Raw genomic sequence first — 26,566 nt, forward strand, 5'->3', positions numbered from 1 at the left:
GGTGAGACTGGATGCCCATCTGCAGTAAAGTGAAACAGGACCCATACCTCACAAAAACTAATTTGAAATGGATCAAAGACCTAAATATAAAACCAAAACCTATAAAAATCATAGAAGAAAAAATAGGATCAACACTAAAGGACCTGATACATGGCATTAATAGGATACAAACCATAACTAACACACAAACTCCAGAAGATAATTAACTGGGATCTTCTAAAACTTAAAACTCTTATGCTCATCAAAAGACTTACCAAAAGAGTAAAAAGAGGACCTACAGACTGGGAAAAAAAATTTTGTCTATGACAAATCTGACAAAGGTCTAATCTCTAAAAATAGACAGGAAAATCCAACACCTTTACTACAACAACAAAAAAAAACCGATTAAAAACGGGTAAAGGAAATGAACAGACACTTCACCAAAGACAGCATTCAAGCAGCTAATAGATACACAAGGAAATGCTCATGATCACTAGCCATTAGAGAAATGCAAAGTAGAACCACAGTGAGATACCATCTTAAAAACCCAAACCCTAGCATTAATGGCATGAATCAAAAAAACAGAAAATAACAAATGGTGAAAGAGGCTACAGGGATATTGTAACTCTTATGCACTGCTGGTAGAAGCACAAAACGGTATAGCCATTTTTGAAATCAATTTGGTGCTTTTTTAGAAAGCTAGAAACAGAAATACCATATGATCCGGCAATCCCACTCCTAGGTATATATCCTAGAGAAATAAGGAGCCATCACACAGACGTATGCGCACCTGTTCATAACAGCATCATTCACAGTAGCAAAATGATGGAAACAATCTAGGTGCCCATCAACAGATGAACGGATAAACTATGGTACGTACGCGCAATGGAGTACTACTGTGATGGTGAAGATTATGTGTCAACTTAGCTGGGCCATGATTCTTAGTGTTTTGGCAACACAAATATACAAAGTATCACTACCAGTAGATCAGGCATTGGTGAAAGGAGAGGTTCTGGGTGAACACATGTGTGATACCTTTCTAGAGTTTTGTCAGAATGAGAAGTATAAGGAAACTGGTTGGTGAGTCCTAATTTCACCAGGCAAAGTGGTAAAAGAAAGATGCACTCAGGGCTTCAGAGTCAAAGCTCAAGTGCCACAAACAACCTCAAAGCTTCCAACTTGTGCTTTGAAAGAAAGCCTTATTTCTTGTAGTAACAGAGCTGATGTTGCCAAAAGCCAAATCTAGACTCTTATTGTAAGATTGGCTGAATTATAACACCAGCTCAATTGCCAACATAGAGAAGTATCTGAAGTTAAAGTGAGGGCATTGACTGGGAAGAAATGAGATCCTGAAACTTGGCATGAAAACATATGGGCAGATAATCAGGAAGCTGGAGACAGAGCCCCTACATTCCATTGAAGTTGAATCACTCCTGCCAACAGAACCACTCCCATTTGAAGAGATTACTTCATGTTTGTCTGCTACACCACCCTGCCCAGAAAAACCATTATCCCCTCCACTCCCATCTAATGAGATTAGCCCTAACCCAGCTGCCTCTAAAGAGCTTGCCCCAAGCCATTGCCTGCTGTATCACCTGAGGTAGATGCTTTACAAGACAACGTTGCATGTTTTCAAAACAATTCCACACTCCTAATTCTGGCTTCTAGACCTAAGACCCAGCAAGTCCCAAAAGGTGAAGTACAAAGTGTGACCCAAAAGAACTACTTGACTTTTCTAATATATACAGACAGAAACCTGGGGAATATGTATGGGAATGCCTATTAAGGGATAATGGTGCAAGGAACATAAAGATGAATCTGTCTGAGTTTATTGATATATGGGTCCACTACGCACAGATTCTTCATTCAGAGTTTCAGCTTGAGAAGTTAGGAAAGGTTCTAATGGTTTGTTTGGCTGGGTTGCTGAAGCATGGATTATGAGGTGGCCTACACTAAACCAGGTTGAAGTACCAGACCTCCCTTGGTGTTCTGTAGAAGAAGGTATCCAAAGGCTTAGGGAAATTGGTATGCTAGAGTGGATTTATCAGGTTAGACCCACAGACCCACAGATGGAATGCCCAGAGGACACAACTTTTACCACAACTGTGAGGAACAAGTTTGTGAAGGGAGCTCCAACATCCTAGAAGACTGCTGTAATTGCTATTTTATGTAAATCAGATTTGACAGTGGGAACTACCCTAACCAAATTAAGATACCTAGTTACAATGGGGCTGATTGGACCCTGTAGTAGTAGGGGCCAAGTGGTTGCACTCAATAGACAAAGACAAGGTGGGCGTGGTTACAGTAATGGACATTGGAGTCAAAGCAGTAATCCGAATAGTCTGACTTGTATGGACTTATGGCTTTGGCTACTTAGTCATGGTGTCCCTAGGAGTAAAATAGATGGGAAACCTACTAAATATTTACTTGATCTGTACACATGGATGAATTCTAGGTCAGGTGAACAGTGGTCTAACTCGAATCGCCAGAATAGAGAGTCACAGTCTCTCAATCAATTCCCAGACTTGAGCAAGTTTAAAGACCCACAACCCCTTGAATGAAAGGAGGGTGGGTCCCCTTGAGGAAGGACTCTAATACTCTGCCAAAATTTATACTGTTGATCTCTCTCCCAGCCTTCCCCAAAGGGATCTATGGTCATTTATGAGACTGACTGTTCACTGGGGGGGAAAAAATCAGAATTTTTGGGGATTTCTGGATACTGGCTCTGAACTGACATTAATTCCAGGAGACCTGAAACATCACTGTGGCCTACCAGTCAGAGTAGGGGCTTACGGAGGTCAGGTTATTAATGGAGTCTTGGCTCATGTCCATCTCACAGTAGGTCCAGTGTGTCCCTGAACTCATCCTGTAGTGATTTCCCCAGTTCCAGGGTACATAATTGGGACAGATATACTCAGCAACTGGCAGAACCCCCATATTGGATCCCTGACAAATGAAGTAAGGGCTATTACGGTAGGAAAAGCCACGTGGAAGCCATTAGAACTGCCCCTACCTAGGAAAATAGTAAATCAAAAGCAATACCACATTCTTAGAGGGATTTCAGAGATTACTGCCACTATCAAGGACTTGAAGGATGCAGGGCTGGTGATTCCCACCACATCCCCATTCAACTCTCCTAGTTGCCCAGTGCAAAAAACTGATGGATCTTGGAGAATGACAGCAGATTATCAAGAGTGGAAATGGGAGTGGCACCACTCACTATTACCCCTGGTAAAAATGTTGTAAGATTTTTGTTTCCTGTCCCCATGACCTATGCTCTGCAGGTCTAGAGGTCTTAGTTCCAAAGGGAGGAATGCCCCCACCTGGAGACACATCACTGATTCCATTGAATTGGAAGCTAAGAATGCCACCTGGCCACTTTAGGCTCCTTACACCTCTGGATCAACAGGCAAAGAAGGAAGTTACCATACTGGCTGGTGTGATTGAGCCAGGCTACCAAGAGGAAATTAGACTGATACTACATAATGGAGGTAAAGAAGAGTTGTGTCTGGAATACATGAGATCTCTTAGGGCGTCTCTTAGTACTACCACATCCTGCGATTAAAGTCAATGGAAAACTACAGCAACCCAATTCCGACACGACTACTAATGGCCCAGACCCTTCAGGAATGAAGGTTTGGGTTACCCCACCAGGCAAAGAACCACGATCAGCTGAGGTGCTTGCTGAAGGCAAAGGGAATACAGAATCGATGGTGGAAGAAAGTAGTTCTAATTACCAGTTACAGCCATGTGACCAGTTGCAGAAATGAGGACTATAATTGTTATATTTCTGCTTTGTACATATGCATCAGATATTTGTTTTCTTTGCTTATACAATATAAGATGTAAATGGGGCTAGTGAATTTTTGGTTTATGTGTTAGTTGTATCATGTTAGGCCCAAGTATAACTTTATAATAGTGTTTATTCAGAGATTATGTATGGTTTGGTGAGATGTATACAGATGCCAGGTTGACAAAGGGTAGACTATGATGGTTAAGATTGTGTGTCAGCTTGGCTGGGCCATGATTATCAGTGTTTTAGCAGTCGTGTAATGTTGTGATCACTTTCCTTTGAAATTTGATATGTGATCACCCCCCATGATGCAATCTGCTGAGTGGTACCAGCAGGGGTAAGGCCTATGGTGGCTCATCACCCCCTCAGCCTTCACCTGTCCGCCTTCTGCTGCCTACTTCCTTCCTGCTTGCCTTGCAAAGGCTGTTGCCTTGTTCTGGATCCAGCAGTTGTCTCTTGTCTGGCCTCTGGTTCTTGGAACTTGAGCTACAAGCTTATCTGTCCATTCACCAATCTTCACTGCCTACGAGCAAGAATCCTGCTCCTCGACCTGCCTATCTGCCTATCTTGGGTTCACCAGCCCCTGCAGCTAAGTGACTCAAGAGAAACCTTGCAGTCTTGCCTGCTGACCTTGGGGATTCCTTGACCATCACAACCTGTGAGTAGGACTCCCTGCTCTCCAACCCACTCATCTTGGGTTCACCAGATTCTGCTGCTCCATGAACTGGGAAAGGACTCCATCCTGATCCAAGGACTTGGGGTGTTCTAACCCCTACAATCACTTAAGCTGTTTCCTTAATATAAATCTGTGTATATGTTTATACACATTACTGGTTTTGCTTCTCTAAAGAGCCCAGCCTAACACAAGTATGCAATGATAAATAATGAATCTGTGAAGCATCTCACAACATGGATGAATCTGGAGGAAATTAGGCTGAGAGAAATAAGTCAATCACAAAAGGGCAAATATATGAGACTACTACTATAAAAACTCAAAAAGTTTACCTACAAAAAGAAACAATCTTTGATGGTTATGAGGGAGGGGAGAGTTAGGGATGGGAAAAATACAAAGAGAACACTCTTTGTCATTTACAAATGCTGAGTCTCCAATCCTCTGAATGTGCCCCTTTTCCTTTCCATTCCTGAGAACTATCATCCTCAGTACCAGGGGCCTAATGGGCCACCAGATCCACTGATGTGGGTAGGGTTCTCCCAGTTGAACCCATAAAGATTCAAATCGATGCCACTAAGTCTTTTATCTAAAGTCACCCAATATCCCTTCAAGTGTGAAGCAAAGGAAGGACTAGCCCCCATTATCCAAGACTTCTTATCTAAAGGCCTGTTTATCCCTGCACTAGCCCCTGTGTTTCCAGTAAGGAAAATAATCAGGGATGAAGGTTTGTGCAGTATCTGAGAATGGTTAATCATATTGCTGTTCCCAGATTTCCACAGTACCTAACCCTCATATTACATATAAAAAAATATTACATATAGTGCCTTCCAAATGCCACTCATCTTATAGAAGTAGACTTTTGTAGGTTTTTTGTTTGTTTGTTTTGAGGATTCCTGAGAATCAGTATTTGTTTGCCTTCACTTGGGAAGATCAACATTTACCTGGACCATGATGCCTCAAAGGCCTCACCAAATCTCCAACCTGCTTTTCCCAAATTCTACCTGCAGATTTACAGTCCCTAAAATTTGCACAGGAAGCCATCAAAAGAAGATGGAAGGCATACACAGAGCCACTATACCAAAAAGAATTCATTGACATTCAACCACTTCAGGAGTTAACATATGATCAGGAACCAACAGTACTAAAGGAAGAAGCCCAAGCTGCACTGAAGGCGTTGGCGAAAAACAAGCCTCCAGGAATTGGCAGAATATCCACTGAGATGTTTCATCAAATGGACACGGCACTGGTAAGTGCTCACTTGTCTATGCCAAGAAATTCAGAAGACGGCTACCTGGGCAACTGACTGTTAGAGATCCATATTTATGCCTATTCCCAAGAGAGGTGATTCAGCTGAAAGCAGAAATCAAACAGTATCATTAATATTACACTGAAGTAAAATTTTGGTGAAGATCTTTTCAAAAGCAGTTGCAGCAGTATATCTACAGGGAACTGCCAGAAATTCAAGCTGGATTCAGAAGAGGACATGGAACCACTGATATCATTGTTGATGTTAGATGGGCCCTGGCTGAAAGCAGAGAATTCCAGAAAGATGTTTACCTGTGTTTTATTGACTATGCAAAAGCATTTGACTGAGTGGATCATAACAAATTATGGATAACATTGTGAAGAATGGGAATACCAGAACACTTAATTGTGCTCATGAGGAACCTGTATATAGATCAAGAGGCAGTCACTTGAACAAGGAAATACCGCATGGTTTAAAGTCAGGATTGTACCCTTTTGCCATACTTTATCTGAGAAGCTGGACTATATGAAGAACACAGCATCAGGATTGGAGAAAGACTCATTAGCAACCTGTGATATGCAGATGACACAACCTTGCTTGCTGAAAAATGAAAAGGACTTGAAGCACTTACTGATGAAGATTGAAGACCATGGCCTTCAGTATGGATTACACCTCAACATAAAGAAAACAAAAATCCTTACAACTGGACTAATAAGCAACATCATAAATGGAGAAAATATTGAAGTTGTCAAAGACTTCCTTTTACTTGGATCCACAATAAACACCCTTGGAAACAGCAGTCAAGAAATCAAAAGACACATTGCATTGCGCAAATGTGCAGCAAAAGACCTCTTTAAAGTGTTAGAAAGCAAAGATGTCACCTTGAAGACTAAGGTACACCTAACCCAAGTGGTGATGTTTTCAATCACCTCATATGTATGTGAAGGCTGGATGATAAATAACAAAGACCAAAGAAGAATTGATGCTTTTGAATTGTGGTGTTGGCAAAGAATTTTGAATGTACCATGGACTGCCAAGAGAACAAACAAATCTGTCTTAGAAGTACAACCAGAATTCTCCTTAGAAGCAAGGATGGTGAGACTACGTCTCACATACTTTGGACATTGTTATCAGGAGGGCTCAGTCCCTGGAGAAGGACATCATGCTTATGTAGAGGGTCAGCAGAAAAAGACGACAACTCTCAATGAGATGGATTGACACAGTGGCTGCAACAACGGGCTCAAACATTAAAAGCAGTCATAAGGATGGTGGCAGGACCAGGCAGTTGCTTCATTCTGTTGTACATAGGGTTGCTATGAGTCAGAACCAACTTGACAGCACTTAACAACAATTTACCCAGTCTATGGTTCAGTTCACACTATGTAGATGATTTACTCGTTTGTGTTTTCTTATGAGAATTGCCTAAAAAGACAGTGCGCTATTATTACAGCACCTGACAACCAGAAGGCATTAAGGCCTCAAAGGGAAAGTCACAATTAGCTCAACCCTCTGTGAAATACCTGGGTCACATCATTCCCTTAGCAGGTGTTTCCATTAACCATAAAAGGAAAGAAGGGATCTTAGCCTATCCCATCCTAAGCATAAAACAAGAGGTTTCCTTGGACTCTGGATATTGCAGAACCTGGATTCCCAGTTTTTCTTTACTTGCTCAGTCCCTATATTTCAAGGTCTCTGAGCCTGATCCTTTTCAGCTGAAGGAAGAAAAGTAGGCCAAAATGAATTTTAAAGCATCCTTTATCTATACCCCAGAATTTCCAGAACTTTCAGGCAATGATTTGGGGGGTCCTCACACAGAAACATGGAGACCACCAGAGGCCTGTAGGTTATTATAGTTTGCAACTCTCTATCTGGTGGCCAGGGGTTACCCGCCTTGCTTGCAAGCAGTAGCAGCCTCTGCCAAACTAGTGGAAACCACCATGGACATTGTTTTTCAGGAAATGTATTGATGTTTATGTACATCATTGCAGTACCTGCTATTCTTAACTCAGCCCTAACCCAACATCTCTCTGCAATAGGCTCTTCTCTTAGAAGTTTTGTTTTTGGCTGCTTCCAATGTATGGCTACACATGGTAACTAGTTTAAACCTAGCCACCTTACTCCTTGACCAAAAGGAAGGGAACTACTTGCCTTAGGATTGTTCATGCTTAATAGACCAGTTATTGTCTCTTAGAAAAGATCTAAAGAAGACTCCATGATCAAACCCTGATTTAGTTTTATTAGCTGATGGGTGTTACTTAAAACCTGACCCCACTAGCCCTAGTCATCAAGCAGGATATGCAGTCCCCACTTCCATCAAGGTCTTGTAAAGTCAGGCCCTTCCTGAGGCCACTTCAGCCCAGCAAGCTGAACCAAAAGACTCTGACCGAGGCCTGTCAATAGCCTCCCAAAGGCCCATGACTGTTTAGATGGATTCTAGGTATGATTTGGGGATAATCCACGATTTTGGCATGCTTTGGAAACGGGATTCCTGACCTCCTCCGGATCCTCCGTTAAAATTGTAAGTTAATAGCAAATCTGTTAGAAGCCTTATTGCTTCCCTCTGAGATTTCAGTGATTAAGATTCAGGTTCATCAGCCAAAAGGGGCTTCTCAGACTGAGGAAGTTAAATAACTTAATTGATCAAGCTGCTAAGAAAGCTGCATCTACCATCATTCTCACTTCTGGTACTGCCAGAAAAAACTATCATATTTGGAACTATCATGGTTGACTATACCTTGTAGTTTATTAATCAAAGATTCTACCAGTGATGGGATTATCTAGGACAACCTTGTGAGCTACTAATTTATGGCTCCAGATAAAGAAAAATGGGAAATGCAAGGCTGTCAGATAAACTGTAACACCCACATCCAGGAAGGACCCAATCAGAAGCCTGTCTTTCCAAAATCTTTGCATATTCCTTACACATGAAACCACTTAGGGAAGGACAAAACAGTTGATTTACTGAAGAAGTGTTGGTAGGGAATTTTTTTTTTTTTTTCCAGCTGCAGAACATGTCACTTCTGTGCTCCCTTTGCCCTCTATATAATCCTGGTAAACATTTGAAGGCCCCACCAGGCTAATATTCATTACCTCCTGGTCTCCTGTGAGAAGGGCAACTTGATTTTACCCCCCTCTACCATGAAGGTTTTTTGTGTGTGTGTATGTGTGTGCTTTCTTTTACTACTCTAACTCCCATTAACACTTGGAAAGAGAATGCCCTTATTAAGTTAGCATAATCAGTAGCTAGTGCTGGCAATTAGACAAATTGTTGGATATGTCACTCTTCTCCGCAGTTCATGCAAGATCATTCTGACCCCTTTTCTACTCTAGTTTTTAATTATGGGTCTATACCAAATGCTACTGTAGATTTTCAAAGATCTTTTAAAAGAGCCATATGCATAAAACCATGGCATACTCCAAAGCTATCCACTTACCCATTAGTAACTTTTTGCTTTAATCTTACTCAATTTTGGCTAAACCTCAATTATTTTCAAATGTTCTCTTTGTTAATAACACTATTATTCTAGATTAATTACTCATTGTGTTACAAGTTATCAAGTCTTACCGTATGTGAAGAACTCAGAAGCCATCTAGAATTCAGTGAGTTATCCATTTGCAACAACTCATTGATAATGTTGGCTTGAAAAGGTAAACCAAGCTATCCCCTTTCCAAATAAACAGTGAAAGCATGGTTTGTGCTCCATTTTTTTTTTTTAATATGGATTATGTTTTTCTATGTGGAAGATCTGAATATTTTAAAAGAATTTCAACATTAACCCATATACATGGGCTTTACCCTGTTTAAAAATGGCTGGAACATGTAGGGCCAGTGTACCCTAGGAGCCTTAGGAATTCCACTAGACATTCATTCATATGATGACAGCTTATCTTGGACAAGTGAATTAAAATTTCTAACAATCCAGAAAAGAGAACTCACCATCCAGGAAAACCCATCGCTGATAGGCCTGAATGGGGTTGGTCTTTTCTTTGAGCCATGGCCCCCAAGTTGATTATATTAAAATTAGAAAAATCCACTTGCAAACTGTCAGCTACCATGGCCCTCTAAAGAGTTAGTAGGATTAATTGTACTTATCAGGAACAACAAAACCTACAAAGTAAATGGTATTAATTGGAAGCAGACTTCCAAAGCTACTTTTAGAAAAACAGATGGTAACACGATTGCTTTTGTAGAATACTACAAGGAATATAATGCAGAGATCACTCATTTAACACATCTACTCTTAATCAGCAAGGACAAATAGAACCAAAAGGGCGCAACATCAGAGACTATTGCTGATTCCCGAGATATGCTATCTGACAGGTCTAACAGATAAAATGCATGAAGCCTACAGGATGAATGGAGCAACGTACCATCAGTGCGACCTGTCTCAAGGTAGCACCTGCTAGTGGCACAGACAAAACTTAATACAGAACTTTCCCAGAGAGGTATTCTGCAAGGCATATCACTTTGTTTGGAGAGTGAAGAAGAAAGTACAGCCTTCCCCAGTCTGCATATACAACAAATTATTTCCAAGCGTCACTTAACAACGCAATATGTTAGATTCTTCAGCATTACCAAATCTAAGAACTATGAATTTTTACTTTTTTCAAATGGCAGAGGAAAAGCCAGGAACCATACCCAGGGAAGCAGCATTCACACCCTTTTAATATTCTAGATCAGGTTGGTACGTGAAGCTTTAAAAAGTCCTTGGACAATGGAAAGGAGCCTAAGAAAAAAGATCTATAGCCAACCATGATCAAACGTGAGAAGAAAGCATTGTACCATAGAAGGAAGACAAGAATATTTATTGCTAGCAGAGCTATGCATATGGAACAGAAACATAACCCTGTGTGTTTTCTGGTCTCCATTTCCTGCCAGTCTTCAAAAAACTAAGCTTAACACTTGTATCATTCTATAAGAGCTGAGGATTTGGAAAGCTTCTGAGACATCCCAGGGGCTCCAGTATGGCTGATGAATGCTGTTAAATGCCCAGCTCTCATGTGGAGCACAGAAAATACAAGGGTGATGCCACCAGTCTTGTCACTTTGTTTCTGACAGCTTTAGGCTTCTGACTCTTAACATACTACAGCCCAGCTGCCTCTGACCCAGTAAACTTCCCCCTCCCTTCTTATCCTGCTTTTCTCTGGTTGCCATAAGCTTCCGTTTTCCCTCTGGATTTCCTCCTTTCATCTCCTGCCTACCTTAGCTTATTGGGGTTTTGGGGGTGACTGTTTTGCTGAAGAGCTGGAGGCCATAGAGAAGTTGTTCCCTAGCCCTTATTACACCCCCTACCATGAAAACAGTTAGATTGCTCTTTCACAAACTCTAGGTTTAGCCCCAACACAGACCCCTCCTGCCCCGAGGAAAGCCCAGGGTAAGATCAGGTGGAACTTCCTACCCAAAGTGGGCAAGGAAACAGATAGGAGCAGCATGGTGTTTCAGTACCAATCCTCACAAGGTCTCAACATTGGACAATGGAAAGGAGCCTAAGAAAAAAGATCTATACCAACCATGATCAAACATGAGAAGAAAGCACTGTACCATAGAAGGAAGACAAGAATATTTATTGCTAGCAGAGCTATGCATATGGAACAGAAACATAACCCTGTGTGTTTTCTGGTATCCTCAGAGATCCTGAGAGAGTCCTTGCAGCTCCCTTCCAGCCCAGCATATTCCTCTGTTGACACAATCCAGCTCCCCTAATCCATAAGCTCTGGAGGTGCCTGATGCATCTCGGAAACTTTTCTCCACGATGTCATACTCTAAGCCCATCCATGAGTTTCTGGAAGTGACCAAACTCCTCTGCCAACACTCGCCTGGTTTGTGGAGGTAGGTATCCCCACAGCACATCAGTGTATACTTTCAGTGACATTTGAGTTGTTTGAGTCTAAGATAGCAGCAGATGCTAATTGCCACCCAAGCACCCTGGCCTGGGGCCCTCCAAAGGGACTGCCAAACCACCGTTGTAGGTCTGACCAGGCACACAGGGCTCATTGCTTTATGAAGCTCTGCAGCTTCTTTCATTCCAAAAAGATGCAATGCCATCAACTCCATCCAGGCCCAGGAGCTAACCCACCTTCTCAGCCATAAGTCTCCAACTTTAAGCTCAAGTTCCCCTAGAAGATGATGCCAGTGTAACAAAGTAGTCATCCTTTGTCTGTGGTCCCAAATCCAGGAGCTCCTCTGGCTTTTCTGAAGTGCCAGACCTAAACTTTGTACAAGAGATAGAGGCATCCCCGCAGGGACATGGACCTCCTACCAGTGGAATCTTGTGGTTGCCAGACACAGACGCCAGGGCACAGCCTTGGGCCCTAGTCCCTCCAAGTCAAAAGTACCCCTTTGCTGAGAGAGTGAGAGGCCTTGAAGGACTGACAAGGGTCTCTGATTTCCCTTCCATTCAGCCATTAGTTTTGAGGCCTCTGATGCATACATACTGCCTGTCTAATGACTCCCAGGAAACAACTCTATATATCAAATCACTCAAGAGGATCAAAGTGAACATACCAACATTTACTTACTCCAATTGTGACTGACACTGACTAGACCAGCCCTAACTTTTGCGGGTAGTGGGACCAAGACAGGCCTCCCATCCCACCTTAGTATTAGGTTCCCTTCCATGAATGTACAGCAAAACTCGTTATTCTTCTGAAATTAGGACTGTGTCCAGAATCTGATGCCTCAGGGAGAAGACTAGAGGCTACAGATCAAGGCAGGTCCCTTCATTTAACTCTGGGAGAAATTCAGGACTCTACAATAGTGGACAATAACCAGGAACAGAAGGGCACTGCCTTAGAAGAGGGTGGGCATCAGGAAGTAAGAGTACACAAGACGGTGGATCCTGGAACAGTCATCACAGCTAAGGCAAGGGATCACTGCACAGGGAGACAACTCAACTTGATCAAGCAAATTGAGGCTGGCTGGTCCGCACCCAAACCACAGGCCGTATTTTGCTCCAGGTCCTGGACACGGTATTCTTAGGATTTTCAGAACTATCATATATATCCAAAAAGCTATTTCCCACAATAATTTTAAAAGATGTGAACAGGCTACCCAGCACAAGCTGTTCACCATCAAACTTGGCAACATTCAGACACCTTATGGCATTGTCCTAGAATACTCACAAACACAAAGGATTTCAGCTTTAGGGATTCTTCTAGAACTTGACAAGTTTGCCCTTTTAAGGGCACTGGCACTGCACGTATATGTTCCTACTACCTCTTCCACCCCTGGAGGTTTATTGGCAAACATTTGAGCCACGTTAGTAGGTTGTCATGGTAGAGGCTGGTGCAACTGCCTAAAGAACAAGGAAGTTTGTCTGCGCCATTTATATGAGGGCATGCTTCCCAGAGTGATTATGTGAAACTTGTGTCTTTTGGCTTCTGTACAGTGAGATAAGTCTTGCAAGTAGGTTTACTATTTTCCTTTGTGTTATTGGAAGGTATGGTTACCGGCATTCCAAAATATTCGAGTAAGTGAGTTGTTTTGGGGTGAAAACAGTTTGTGATGCACTACCTGGGCCTTGGGACTGATATATACCAAGTGTGTGATATGCTTCATGGAACCAATGTGAGTCAGCTTATATTAGTCACCTCCCTGATGACATCTGATGAGGAAATCACCTCAATAATGAGCCCTGCTATAAGCAACCAAACAGTTGAAAAGAGCTGCCTTGGGTATATAAACGGATGTTTCAGCAAGGCTCACTTTCTCTGGATCCTGTGTCCAGCTCCTCATCATATGACCTCTGGTTCTTGGAACTTCAGCTAGCAGCCTGTCTTCTGACCTACGAATTCTGAGATTCTCCAGCATCTTGTCTGTCCTGTTGATTGTAGGTTCATCAACCCCTGCAACCACCTGAGTCTAACCCACAGATGTGAGACTTGCTAGCCTCCACAAGTATAAGTCATTTCCTTGAATTAAATCTCTCCACGTGTATATATACACTTCAGTGGCTTTACATCTCTAGAGAACGCAGCCTAAGACATTTTGGAGCTGCTTTCATTTGTCATCAGAGAAGGTACAGTTTTTTTGTTGTTGTTTTTGTTTTTTTTGCTGGCTTTGTTATTTTTTCCTGACACACTCTTTTTCAGAAATGGTTTATTACAGGCTTAGAGTCACAGCCAAAGGAATCGTAGAGCAACTATTTTCTCCATCAAGTGATAATGATTCTGAGGATGATGGTGACAAAGTGTCTTGGAGGACAGCAGGCAAAATTCTGAAATGGAATGTGAACAAGGTGCCTGGGAGGGGCCTACCCCTTCTGGGGAATCTAAAACTCATTGTGATGATATCAACAACGGCAGTGAAATTATGTCAGAGGATGATGAATCAGTCGGTGCACAAGGGATCAACAAGAAGAAAATGAAGGGGGATGATATGAAAATGTCTCCTATTTTGAACAGATAACAAGCTCGCTTGAGCAAGATCCTGAAGTTCACAAAAATTGACAGATGAAAGAAATGAAGTAGATTTCTTTTCTATTTTTAAGGAAGAGATGTTGGAAATCATAAAGGAACAAATGAATCTGTATGCAACCCAGGAGAAAAGTAAAGACTGGAATCCTATGACCGTAGAGGAGATAAAGACATTCATTGCTGTGCATATAACAACGGGTATATGCATCTTACTGCAGACTGAACTGTATTGGTCCAGGGATCCCTCCTTTGTTAGCACTCGGATTCCACAATATGACTAACACAATTCAAGAAACCGACTCAGAACACGCACTGAAATGACAATTCAATAGCTGTGCCTAAAGGACAACCTGGCTATGACCAGCTTCACAAACTGTGCCCTATTATTGGTGCTATCAACAGAGGTCTAAAAGAGGTATTATGTGCCATCAAGTACCATGGCAGTTGATGGAAGTGTGGTGCCACTCAAGGGCTGTTCATCAGTAAAGCAGTACATGCCAATGAAGCCTGTCAAATAAGGATACAAAGTTTGGTGCTTGGTTGACTCAGGCTGGCTTTGTAAGTAACTGAAATCTATTCTGGGAAAAACATTATGGGCAATAACTCATCGCTCTCCCTCAGTGAGATTGTTATGCAATTCATACAACCAGTTGCCATAGTCTCATTGCCTTAGACAATTTCTTTACCTCTTATCAATGAAAACCATGCACAGTAGGGGACCGTTCATTGTGGGCTCAGTGCGGTCAACTCGAAAGGATCTACCAAAAATGCTGAGCAGTAAAGATAAGTTTCAGCAGGGAGAATCTAAGCTTCTATGAAGGGGTGTGTGTTGGCAGTAAAGTGACAGGACAATAAGCCTGGGACATTTTTATCCATGTTTTGCAATCTGAAGGACATTGCTATTGTCAAAAGGAGGAACGAGGACAGTTCCTCCTCAATAATCGCATGCCCCAAAACAGTTGAATACAATGCAGTTGTAGGAGGAGTGGATAGCTTTGACCAGATGTGCAAAAGGTATGCAATCGGAAGACACTCTCACAAATGGAATCGATTGCTATATTTCCTCATTGACATGGCCATTGTAAACAGTTTTGTAACATGAGAATGTAACAAGAGAGGCAGAGGTGACCAACTGTCCCCTCGGGATTGCTCTCATGAGACAGCTTGCCGAGTCCAGGAAACCAAAAGCAGAGGAAGACCCTCCTATGTGACCGGGAGAAGCATGGAGCCAGCAGGGTGCCAAACAGTGTACGGTTCAGTAAGGACGGTGAGCATCTCTCAATCAAGACATTCAGAAGGTGATACAGAGAATGCAGCGCTCAGAAACCATATTTGAACAAATTGTGTGCAGAAAGTATGAAGTGCTTTTATGTGTCACCTCATGTTTTCTAAAGTTTTCACTCAAAATCAAACTGATAACCATTATATACAGCAAGTGTAATGTTTTAGTATTTTGTGTGTATTTTTGAGGAGTTGAGTAAGATATTTTATGACTCAAGTGTAACTAGGAGGTGTGATGCACATCCTGGGCCATGGGACTGATCAGTACCACGTTTGTGATGTACTTCATGGAACAAGAGACCAATATGGCCGACTTGCAATTGGCACCACATTTTTTCAAATAACAATGATTCAGCATGCAATTCCACTAGTGGAAAAACACAGCATCCCAAAAAAATTCTGAAAAAAATTCATCCTTAAATTACCCAGGCTTAGATATTCACTGAAACTGGAAAATGTATGAGAATGAATTACTTCGGAGCCAACATTATCTGTGAAGTCTTCTAGCAGGACTGAGTGAGTGGGACTGAGTCTAAGCATGCTGCTCCATTGCATGTTAAGGGGTGAGTGGAATACCATCTTCAATGCAGCCTGTCTGAGAAGGTGGTACCCAACAGTGGCATAGCCTATGCACTGCAAAAAGGCAATACAGAACCTTCCCAGAGAGGCATGAGAGATGAAGGCAAGTTCCTGCATTTAATTTTGGGAGAAATCATGATTATGAAACAGTGGACAACGACGAGGCACAGAGGACACTGCTGTAGAAGACAGTGGGCATCAGGACTAAGTTCACAAGACAATGGCACCTAAAAGAGTACCCACGGCTAAGACAAGGGATCACTGAACAGGGACATGACTCAACCTGACCGAGTTGGCTTGGGGATAGTAGCGACAAAGCTGTGTATAACTGAAGCCACATGTAAATTCAGGGCCAGGCCCAAGACAGAAAAGCCCCAATCCAGCCTGTGGTCCTTAAGCCTTAGGGACATAGAAGGTAAGAAATACCAGGTGAAGTATCCCAGATGGACCCACATGACAGGACAGCAGGAAGTATGTGTGGGAAGAATCCCAAGATGAAGAATGTACCCTGAGACAAACAGGGAACAGAGCTCCCAGCCAAAACGTCCAGGGAAGAAGAGGCAAAATGCCTGCAGGGAGACGCAAGAGCTCAAGTGAAGCCTACAACAAAACACCTAAAAGGAAAGAAACATAATCTAGAAGGAAGGTGTGATACTGTAGCCCTCATGATCCTGCTAGAATTGGCCATACACTGGCCACTGTGAGCCAGTCTATTACACCCATACAATCACATAGCCAGTTGTATTCCTTATCTTGCTAAGGACAAGAAAGAACTTTTCAAGACCAAATTTAAGAGTGGACTTCAAAGATGTCAAAAGACAGGTCTGCTTCCCCTGATTCATCATTTGCAGATGCCGACTCTAGAAATAATCTTTCAGGTATGACAGAGAAAACTCAGGTTTTGTCCTGACCCAGTTGACCAATAGCCAACCAAGAGTCAAGCTTAAGAAAGGATTCTAGACTTAAGATTTTCCCCCCATTGACCCAGGAGTTGTCTTGTATACACCTGTATAGTAGGTCCCTATCAATGGGACGGTACCAAGTCCCAGTCCTGGTCATGACCTAAAACTTTCCACATGAGCTCCTGATCCTTGCCATGGTCTCCCTGTATACCTGGCTCCCTTGATACCGTGAACTCTGTTCCCTTATTTAGCATGACTCAGTGCCAGCCTTTCTCCTTATCTTCCTGAAATGCCACCCCCCCCCCACTAGGAATGGGTAGAGCAGGAGTTCTGAATTCTTTCTAGTTACAGAATGGCCCATACACTCAATCCCCACCAGCATCTCAGTCATTTCCTGTCTTCTAGTAGGTCCTATTCCACTGCTTTAGCTTCTAAGCAACATCTGTAAAAACAAGCTCTACCCCGATGAACCTCTTGGTAAAAGTAAGCCATTTAGGATGTTAAAGAAAGCTAGCTACAAGGTGGGGAGAAGATGGTAAAATAGTCAGATGCTTCCTGTTGCCCCTCTTACAACAAACCCTAAAAACAAGTGAACTGAAAAAGCAAATGAATAGATTATATATGACAATCTAGGAGCCCTGAACATCAGAGACAAAGTTGAAGAGTTGGACTGAGTGGCAGGGAGAGGGAGAGACAGTTTGGAAGCAGTGGAGAAGTGCCAGGCTTGAGCTACCCAGCACCCTGCAGGCTGGATCAGCAGGCGCATGCAGGCTTAGGCAAGCAGTAGCACTCGGGATGCGTTTTACCACATCAGGAGAGACCAGGCAGGAGAGAGTCTGCATAAGTCTCTGGAGCCAGGGGGAAGCAGTGCTGGATCTGAGAAAGTGCAAGCATCTAACCTACCTCATGGGATCAATATAACCCCTCCCCCTCTGGGACTTTCATAGCAGAGAAGTACCTCTTTTTCCCTCACACTTCCCCCTCTGATACCAGTCTGGCAGTATTCAACAACTGCCACACCCCTAACCAGAAATAGGTGCTATAGTGCCTAAACCAGTCTTGCAGCTTTGGGGGGTGCGGGGAGTGGAAATGCCAACTCCCCTAAGTCAAGTACTCAGGACTAACCACACCCAAACCAGTCTCTCAGCTTTAAAAAAATCACCATGCCCCCTAAATCAGGAACTCAGGGCAGGTATTGCCCCTTTGCCTAGGCACAGGCATAAGGGGTCCATGGACTTCAAATGCCCTTCACCCCTGCCTAGACCTGTGTGGGCCAATTCAACAGCATAGGCCCTCATTAGCATAGAAGAGGGTATATACCTGAAGCCGATTTTCAAATGCAATAGCCAAGGAGGAGTGGCAGATTCGTGACATTTGACACCATCCTGTCCATTAAGCATGGTCCTCACCCACCCACCACATCAGGGGCCTGAGGACTGGCGGATTCACCCGTTCTACCTATCCACACATGACAGGGGTCCAAGAGTAAGTGGTGTCTCCCAGTCTTTAAAGTATTATAATGACATGTGCAAAGAGCTGGAGATGGAAAACCAAAAGGGAAGAACACGCTCAGCATTTCTCAAATTGAAAGAACTGAAGAGAAAATTCAAGCCTCGAGTTGCAATAGTGAAGGATTCTATGGGGGGAAATATTAAACACAGGAAGCATTAAAAGAAGATGGAAGGAATACACAGAGTCATTATACCAAAAAGAATTAGTTGATGTTCAGTCACTTCAAGAGGTGGCATATGATCAGGAACTGATGGTACTGAAGGAAGAAGTCCAAGCTGCTCTGAAGGCATTGGCAAAAAACAAGGCTCCAAGAATTGAGGTGTTTCAACAAACAGATGCAGCACTAGAGGTGCTCACTCATCTATGCCAAGAAATATGTAAGGCAGCTTCCTGGCCAACTGACTGGAAGAGATCCCTATTTATGCCTATTCTCAAGAAAGGTGATCCAACGGAATGTGGAAATTATAGAATATCATTATTATCACACCCAAGCAAAATTTTGCTGACGATCATTCAAAAACGGCTGCAGCAGTGTATTGACAGGGAACTGCCAGAAATTCAGGCTGGTTTCAGAAGAGGAAGTGGAACCAGGGATATCATTGCTGATGTCAGATGGATCCTGGCTGAAAGCAGAGAATACCAGAAGGATGTTTACCTGTGTTTTATTGACTATGCAAAGGCATTTGACTGTGTGGATCATAACAAATTATGGATAACATTGGAAGAACGGGCATTCCAGAACACTTAATTGTGTTCATGAGGAATCTTTACATAGATCAAGAGGCAGTTGTCCGGACAGAACAAGGGGATACTGATTGGTTTAAAGTTAGGAAAGGTATAACATCAGGTTTGTATTCTTTCTCCACACCTATTCAATCTGTATGCTAATCAAATAATACAAGAAGCTGGACTATATGAAGAAGAGGGCATCAGGATTGGAGGAAGACTCATTAACAACCTGCATTATGCAGATGACACAACCTTGTTTGCTGAAAGTAAAGAGGGCTTGAAGCACTTACTGATGAAGATCAAAGACCACAGCCTTCGGTATGGATTACACCTCAACATAAAACAAAAATCCCCACAACTGGACCAATGAGCAACATCATAATAAACAGAGAAAAGATTGAAGTTGTCAAGGATTTCATTTTACTTGGATGCACAGTCAACAGTCACGGAAGCAGCAGTCAAGAAATCAAAAGACACACTGCATTGGGTAAATCTGCTGCAAAGAACCTCTTTAAAGTGTTGAAGAGCAAAGATGTCACCTTGAAAACTAAGGTGCACCTGACCCAAGCCATGGTATTTTCCATCACATCATATGCATGTGAAAGCTGGACAATGAATAAGGAAGACCTAAGAATTGACACCTTTGAATTGTGGTGTTGGTGAAGAATATTAACTATACCATAGACTGCCAAAAGAATGAACAAATCTGTCTTAGAAGAAGTACAACCAGAATGCTCCTTAGAGGCAAGGATGGTAAGACTGCGTCTTACATACTTTAGACATGTTGTCAGGAAGGACCAGTCCCTGGAGAAGGACATCATGCTTGGCAGAGTACAGGGTCAGCGGAAAAAAGGAAGACCCTTAACGAGGTGGATTGACACAGTGGCTCCTCAGGCACAGCAATGATTGTAAGCGTGGCTTAGAACCGGGCAGTGTTTTGTTCTGTTGTGCATAGGGTCACTATGGGTCAAAACTGACTCGACGGCACCTAACAACAACAGCCAGATACCTGTACCTGGTCCAATCATCCCTATGTAGCCCTACCCATCTAGGGCTGTAGGTGAGAGCCTGCACCACACACTCAGTAACTAACGACTTAGACACATGAGCTAAATCCACACAAGAAAAATAAGTGTGCTCCTGGGCTCACACATCTAGTAGAAGCTCTAACTACCTGGTGACAGGACGTGAGCTTCAAAAACCAATAACCAAAGTAGCTCATACACCATCCTACTTGGGCATTATCAAGACAAAAATAGAAAGCTAGGACACAATAAATATACAATAAACATAACTACTTATTGATGACTTGGAGACAACAGTCAATACCAAATCACATAAAGAAGCAGATCAAGATGGCCCCAGCAAGTGACCAAAACAAAGAACCAGGAAACCTGTTGGAGGAAAATAAGATGTTGGAGTTACTGGAGGTAAAGTTTGAAAGATTAGTATACAGAGCTCTTCAAGAGATTAGGAAGGAAATCAGGCAAAACTCAGACCAAGCCAAGGAACACACAAAGAAAGTATTAAAGGAATTCAGGAAGGCTACACAAGATCAGAACAACAAATTTAACGGCTTGCTAGAATCCATAGGGAGATAGCGAATAGAAACCCAAAGATTAACAATAAAATTTCAGGGTTAGACAAACTCAATAGAAAGTTACAGGAGTAGAATTGACACAATGGAAGTCAGAATTAGTGAGATTGAAGATAAGGCACTTGACACCAATTTGAGGAAAAAATCAGATAAAAGAACTTTAAAAAATGAAGAAACCCTAAGAATTATGTGGGACACTATCAAGAGGAATAACCTGTGGTGAGTGATTGGAGTACTAGAAAGGGGTGGGGGGAGGGGGATAACAGAAAATACAGAGAGTTTTTGAAGATTTGCTGGCAGAAATCTTCCCCGATATCGTGACAGATAAGATCTTTCTCCAAGAGTCTATCCAAGAATCTCATCGAATCCACACTGGGTAGAACCCAAAAGAAGATCACCAAGACGTTATATGTTTGGTTTTGGCAAGTTTGATAATAAAGAATTTTAAGAGCTGCTAGAAATGGAAGTCACCTACTAAGGTGACTATAAGACTAAGCTCTCACTACTCAGCAGAAACCATGCAGGCAAGAAGGCAGTGGATGACATATATGAAGTCTTGAGGGGAAAAAAAAACTGCCAGCCAAGAACTATATAGCCAGCAAAACTGTCTCTCAAATATGAAGGTGAAATTAGGGCATTTCCAGATAAAGAAAAGGGAATTTGTAAAAACCAAGCCAAAATTATAATATTAAAGGGAGTCCTCCAGCTAGAGAACCAACAGGACGGAACAACTAGATATGTCAACCCAGATAGGAAGTCTCAAAAATAAGTCAAAGTTAAGACACTGAAAATAGGGATACAGATCAACATGTAAATGATAACACCATTAAAACAAAAGAGAGGGACTAAATAGTGTAGTCTCAGAACTTTCACATGGAGAGAAGTTAAGGCAATATCAAGAAATAAAAGATTGGTTTAAACTTAGAAAAAAAAGATAAATTTTAAGGTAACTACAGTGGAAACTAGCAATATACCCATCAAAATAAAAGACTCAGCAAACAAAATCAACAAAAATGAAAAAGATGAAAAAATAGCACAGAAAATTAAGTGGAACAAAGAAACTGTCAACACCACACCAAAAAAAAAAAAAAAAGAGATGACAGGACTAAGCTTATAATTATCAATGATTACACTAAATGTAAAGGGACTAAGTGTACCAATAAGAGAGTGACAGAATAGATTTAAAAAATGATCTGTCTATATGCAGCCTACAAGAGATACACCTTAGACTCGAAGACACAAACTAAAACTCCAAGGATGGAAAAAAAAAATCAAGCAAACATCAAAAAAGATGGGGAATGGCAATATTAATCTCTGACAAGATAGACTTTAAAGCAAAACCCACCAAAAGAGATTAGGAAGGACACTATAACGATCAAAAGGTCAATATACCAGAAGGACATAACCATAATATACACGTACCCGATGACAGGGCTCAAAAATACATAAAACCAACCAACAGCATTGAAAAGAAATAAGACAGCTCCACAACAGTAGTAAGAGACTTCAATATCACTTTCAATGAAGGACAGAACATCTAGAAAGCAGCTCAGTAAAGACTTGGAAGATCTAAATGCCACAATCAAACAACTTGACCTCATAGACATACACAGAACATTCTACCCAACAGCAGCCAAGTATACAAATTATGGAACATAACACAATAGAATACTACACAAAGATGAAGAACAATGATGAATCCACAAAACATCTCACAACACAGATGAATCTGGAGGGCATGATGCAGAGTGAAATTAGTCACAAAAGGACACATATTGTATGAGATCACTATTACAAAACTCAAGAAAAGGTTTAAACACAGAAGAAAGCATTCTTTGATGGTTATGAAGGTGGGAAGGGAGGGGGAGGGAAATTCACTAGCTAGATAGTAGAACAAGAATCATCTTATGTGAAGGGAAGGACAACACACAATACAGGGGAAGTCAGCACCACTGGACTTTTAAGCAAAAGCTAAGAAGTTTCCTGAACACAGCCAAACACTACGAAGGACAGTAGTTGGAGCTGAGGACCATGGTTTCAGGAGACAACTAGTTCAATTAGCATAACAAAGTTTATTAAGAAAACATTCTGCATCCCACTTTGATGAGTGGTGATGGAGTCTTAAAAGCTTGTGAGTGGCCACCTAAGATGCAGCCATTGGTCCCAACCCACTTGGAGCAAAGGCGGATGAACACCAAAGACACACAAAAATAACCCAAGAGGGGGGGCGGAGCCAAGATGGCGGACTAGGCAGACGCTACCTCGGATCCCTCTTACAACAAAGACACAGAAAAACAAGTGAATCGATCACATACATAACAATCTACGAACCCTGAACAACAAACACAGATTTAGAGACGGAGAACGAACTAATACGGGGAAGCAGCGATTGTTTCCAGAGCCTGGAGCCAGCATACCAGTCAGGTACGGCACAAGCACAGAGAGCTGCTCCACCCCCCTGAACTAACCCCCGGAGGGGGACCAGCCGGTTCCACGGGTGGCGTGGGACGCAGCCGGTAGGAGAAGTCCCCAGGAGGCAGCAACAGGTCTTGGAGCAGAAAGAGCAGCGTCCGAGCCGGGGAACCGTCCTGCAGGGATTTGGACTGGACGCAGGTACGGCATAAACACGGAGAGTTGCTCCACCCCCCTGAACTAACCCCGGGAAGGGGCCCAGCCGGGTCGCGCGGGTGGCGTGGGACGCAGCCGGTAGGAGAAGTCCCCGGGAGGCAGCGACTGGTATTGGAGCGGGGAGAACAGCGTCCCAGCCGGGACACTCGGTCACGGCACAAGCACGGGGAGCTGCTCCACCCATCTGAACTAACCCCGGGAGGAGGCCCAACTGGCTCTCAGGTGCGGCATGGCCACGCGGCTGGAGGGACGAGAAGTCCCCGGGAGGCAGCGACTGATTTTGGAGTCGAGAGTGCACCGTCCCAGTAGGGGAGCCTTGACGCTGGGCGTGGGGCTGGAAGTGGAGGATCTGACCGTGACTCCAGCGGGCCAGACCCCCCGGGGGCAATCTCCACACAGCCAGCACACATAGGCGATGTGCCCGCGGGAATCTCAGATATAATAGTCATTCCAAGCAAGACAAGCAACTCTGGCTATATTCTGAGGTGCTACTCTCCTATCTCTCTGTTCCCTCCCCCACCCTCCCCAGGCGGCTTCATTAACATCTGAATAGCCTGAGCCAGAGGGAGAATTCTGATAGGGATCTGACTGCATTTTTTTTTAGCGGATTTTCTGGAAAAACTAGTTTCCCAGTGATGGCGCGGAGACAACAATCCATATCAAACTGCTTAAAGAAGCAGACCATGACAGCTTCTCCAACCCCCCAAACAAAAGAATCAAAATCTTTCCCAAATGAAGATACAATCTTGGAATTATCAGATACAGAATATAAAAAACTAATTTACAGAATGCTTAATGATATCACAAATGAAATTAGGATAACTGCAGAAAAAGCCAAGGAACACACTGATAAAACTGTTGAAGAACTCAAAAAGATTATTCAAGAACATACTGGAAAAATTAATAAGTTGCAAGAATCCATAGAGAGACAACATGTAGAAATCCAAAAGATTAACAATAAAATTACAGAATTAGACAAAGCAATAGGAAGTCAGAGGAGCAGACTCGAGCAATTAGAATGCAGACTGGGACATCTGGAGGACCAGGGAATCAACACCAACATAGCTGAAAAAAAATCAGATAAAAGAATTTAAAAAAGTGAAGAAACCCTAAGAATTATGTGGGACTCTATCAAGAAGGATAACCTGCGGGTGATTGGAGTCCCAGAACAGGGAAGGGGGACAGAAAACACAGAAAAAATAGTTGAAGAACTCCTGACACAAAACTTCCCTGACATCATGAAAGACGAAAGGATATCTATTCAAGATGCTCATCAAACCCCATTTAAGATTGATCCAAAAAGAAAAACACCAAGACATATTATCATCAAACTCACCAAAACCAAAGATAAACAGAAAATTTTAAAAGCAGCCAGGGAGAAAAAAAAGGTTTCCTTCAAGGGAGAATCAATAAGAACATGTTCTGACTACTCAGCAGAAACCATGCAGGCAAGAAGGGAATGGGACAACATATACAGAACACTGAAGGAGAAAAACTGCCAGCCAAGGATCATATATCCAGCAAAACTCTCTCTGAAATATGAAGGCGAAATTAAGATATTTACAGACAAACACAAGTTTAGAGAATTTGCAAAAACCAAACCAAGACTGCAAGAAATGCTAAAGGAGATTGTTTGGTCAGAGAACCAATAATATCAGATATCAGCACAACACAAGGTCACAAAACAGAACGTCCTGATATCATCTCAAATAGGGAAATCACAAAAACAAACAAATTAAGATTAATTAAAAAAAAAATACACATAACAGGGAATCATGGAAGTCAATAGGTAAAAGATCACAATAATCAAAAAGAGGGACTAAATACAGGAGGCATTGAACTGCCATATGGAGAGTGATACAAGGCGATATAGAACGATACAAGTTAGGTTTTTACTTAGAAAAATAGGGGTAAATAATAAGGTAACCACAAAAAGGTATAACAACTCTATAACTCAAGATAAAAACCAAGAAAAACGTAACGACTCAACTAACATAAAGTCAAGCACTATGAAAATGAGGATCTCACAATTTACTAAGAAAAACGCCTCAGCACAAAAAAGTATGTGGAAAAATGAAATTGTCAACAACACACATAAAAAGGCATCAAAATGACAGCACTAAAAACTTATTTATCTATAATTACCCTGAATGTAAATGGACTAAATGCACCAATAAAGAGACAGAGAGTCACAGACTGGATAAAGAAACACGATCCATCTATATGCTGCCTACAAGAGACACACCTTAGACTTAGAGACACAAACAAACTAAAACTCAAAGGATGGAAAAAAGTATATCAAGCAAACAATAAGCAAAAAAGAAGAGGAGTAGCAATATTAATTTCTGACAAAATAGACTTTAGACTTAAATCCACCACAAAGGATAAAGAAGGACACTATATAATGATAAAAGGGACAATTGATCAGGAAGACATAACCATATTAAATATTTATGCACCCAATGACAGGGCTGCAAGATACATAAATCAAATTTTAACAGAATTGAAAAGCGAGATAGATATCTCCACAATTATAGTAGGAGACTTCAACACACCACTTTCGGAGAAGGACAGGACATCCAGTAAGAAGCGCAACAGAGACACGGAAGATCTAATTACAACAATCAACCAACTTGACCTCATTGACTTATACAGAACTCTCCACCCAACTGCTGCAAAATATACTTTTTTTTCTAGCGCACATGGAACATTCTCTAGAATAGACCACATATTAGGTCATAAAACAAACCTTTGCAGAATCCAAAACATCGAAATATTACAAAGCATCTTCTCAGACCACAAGGCAATAAAACTAGAAATCAATAACAGAAAAACGAGGGAAAAGAAATCAAATAGTTGGAAAATGAACAATACCCTCCTGAAAAAAGACTGGGTTATAGAAGACATCAAGGAGGGAATAAGGAAATTCTTAGAAAGCAACGAGAATGAAAATACTTCCTATCAAAACCTCTGGGACACAGCAAAAGCAGTGCTCAGAGGCCAATTTATATCAATAAATCCACACATACAAAAAGAAGAAAGAGCCAAAATCAGAGAACTGTCCCGACAACTTGAACAAATAGAAACTGAGCAACAAAAGAATCCATCAGGCACCAGAAGAAAACAAATAATAAAAATTAGAGCTGAACTAAATGAATTAGAGAACAGAAAAACAATTGAAAGAATTAACAAAGCCAAAAGCTGGTTCTCTGAAAAAATTAACAAAATTGAT

Source organism: Loxodonta africana, chromosome 16 (assembly GCF_030014295.1).
Source record: "Loxodonta africana isolate mLoxAfr1 chromosome 16, mLoxAfr1.hap2, whole genome shotgun sequence".
NCBI classification, from domain to species: Eukaryota; Metazoa; Chordata; class Mammalia; order Proboscidea; family Elephantidae; genus Loxodonta; species Loxodonta africana.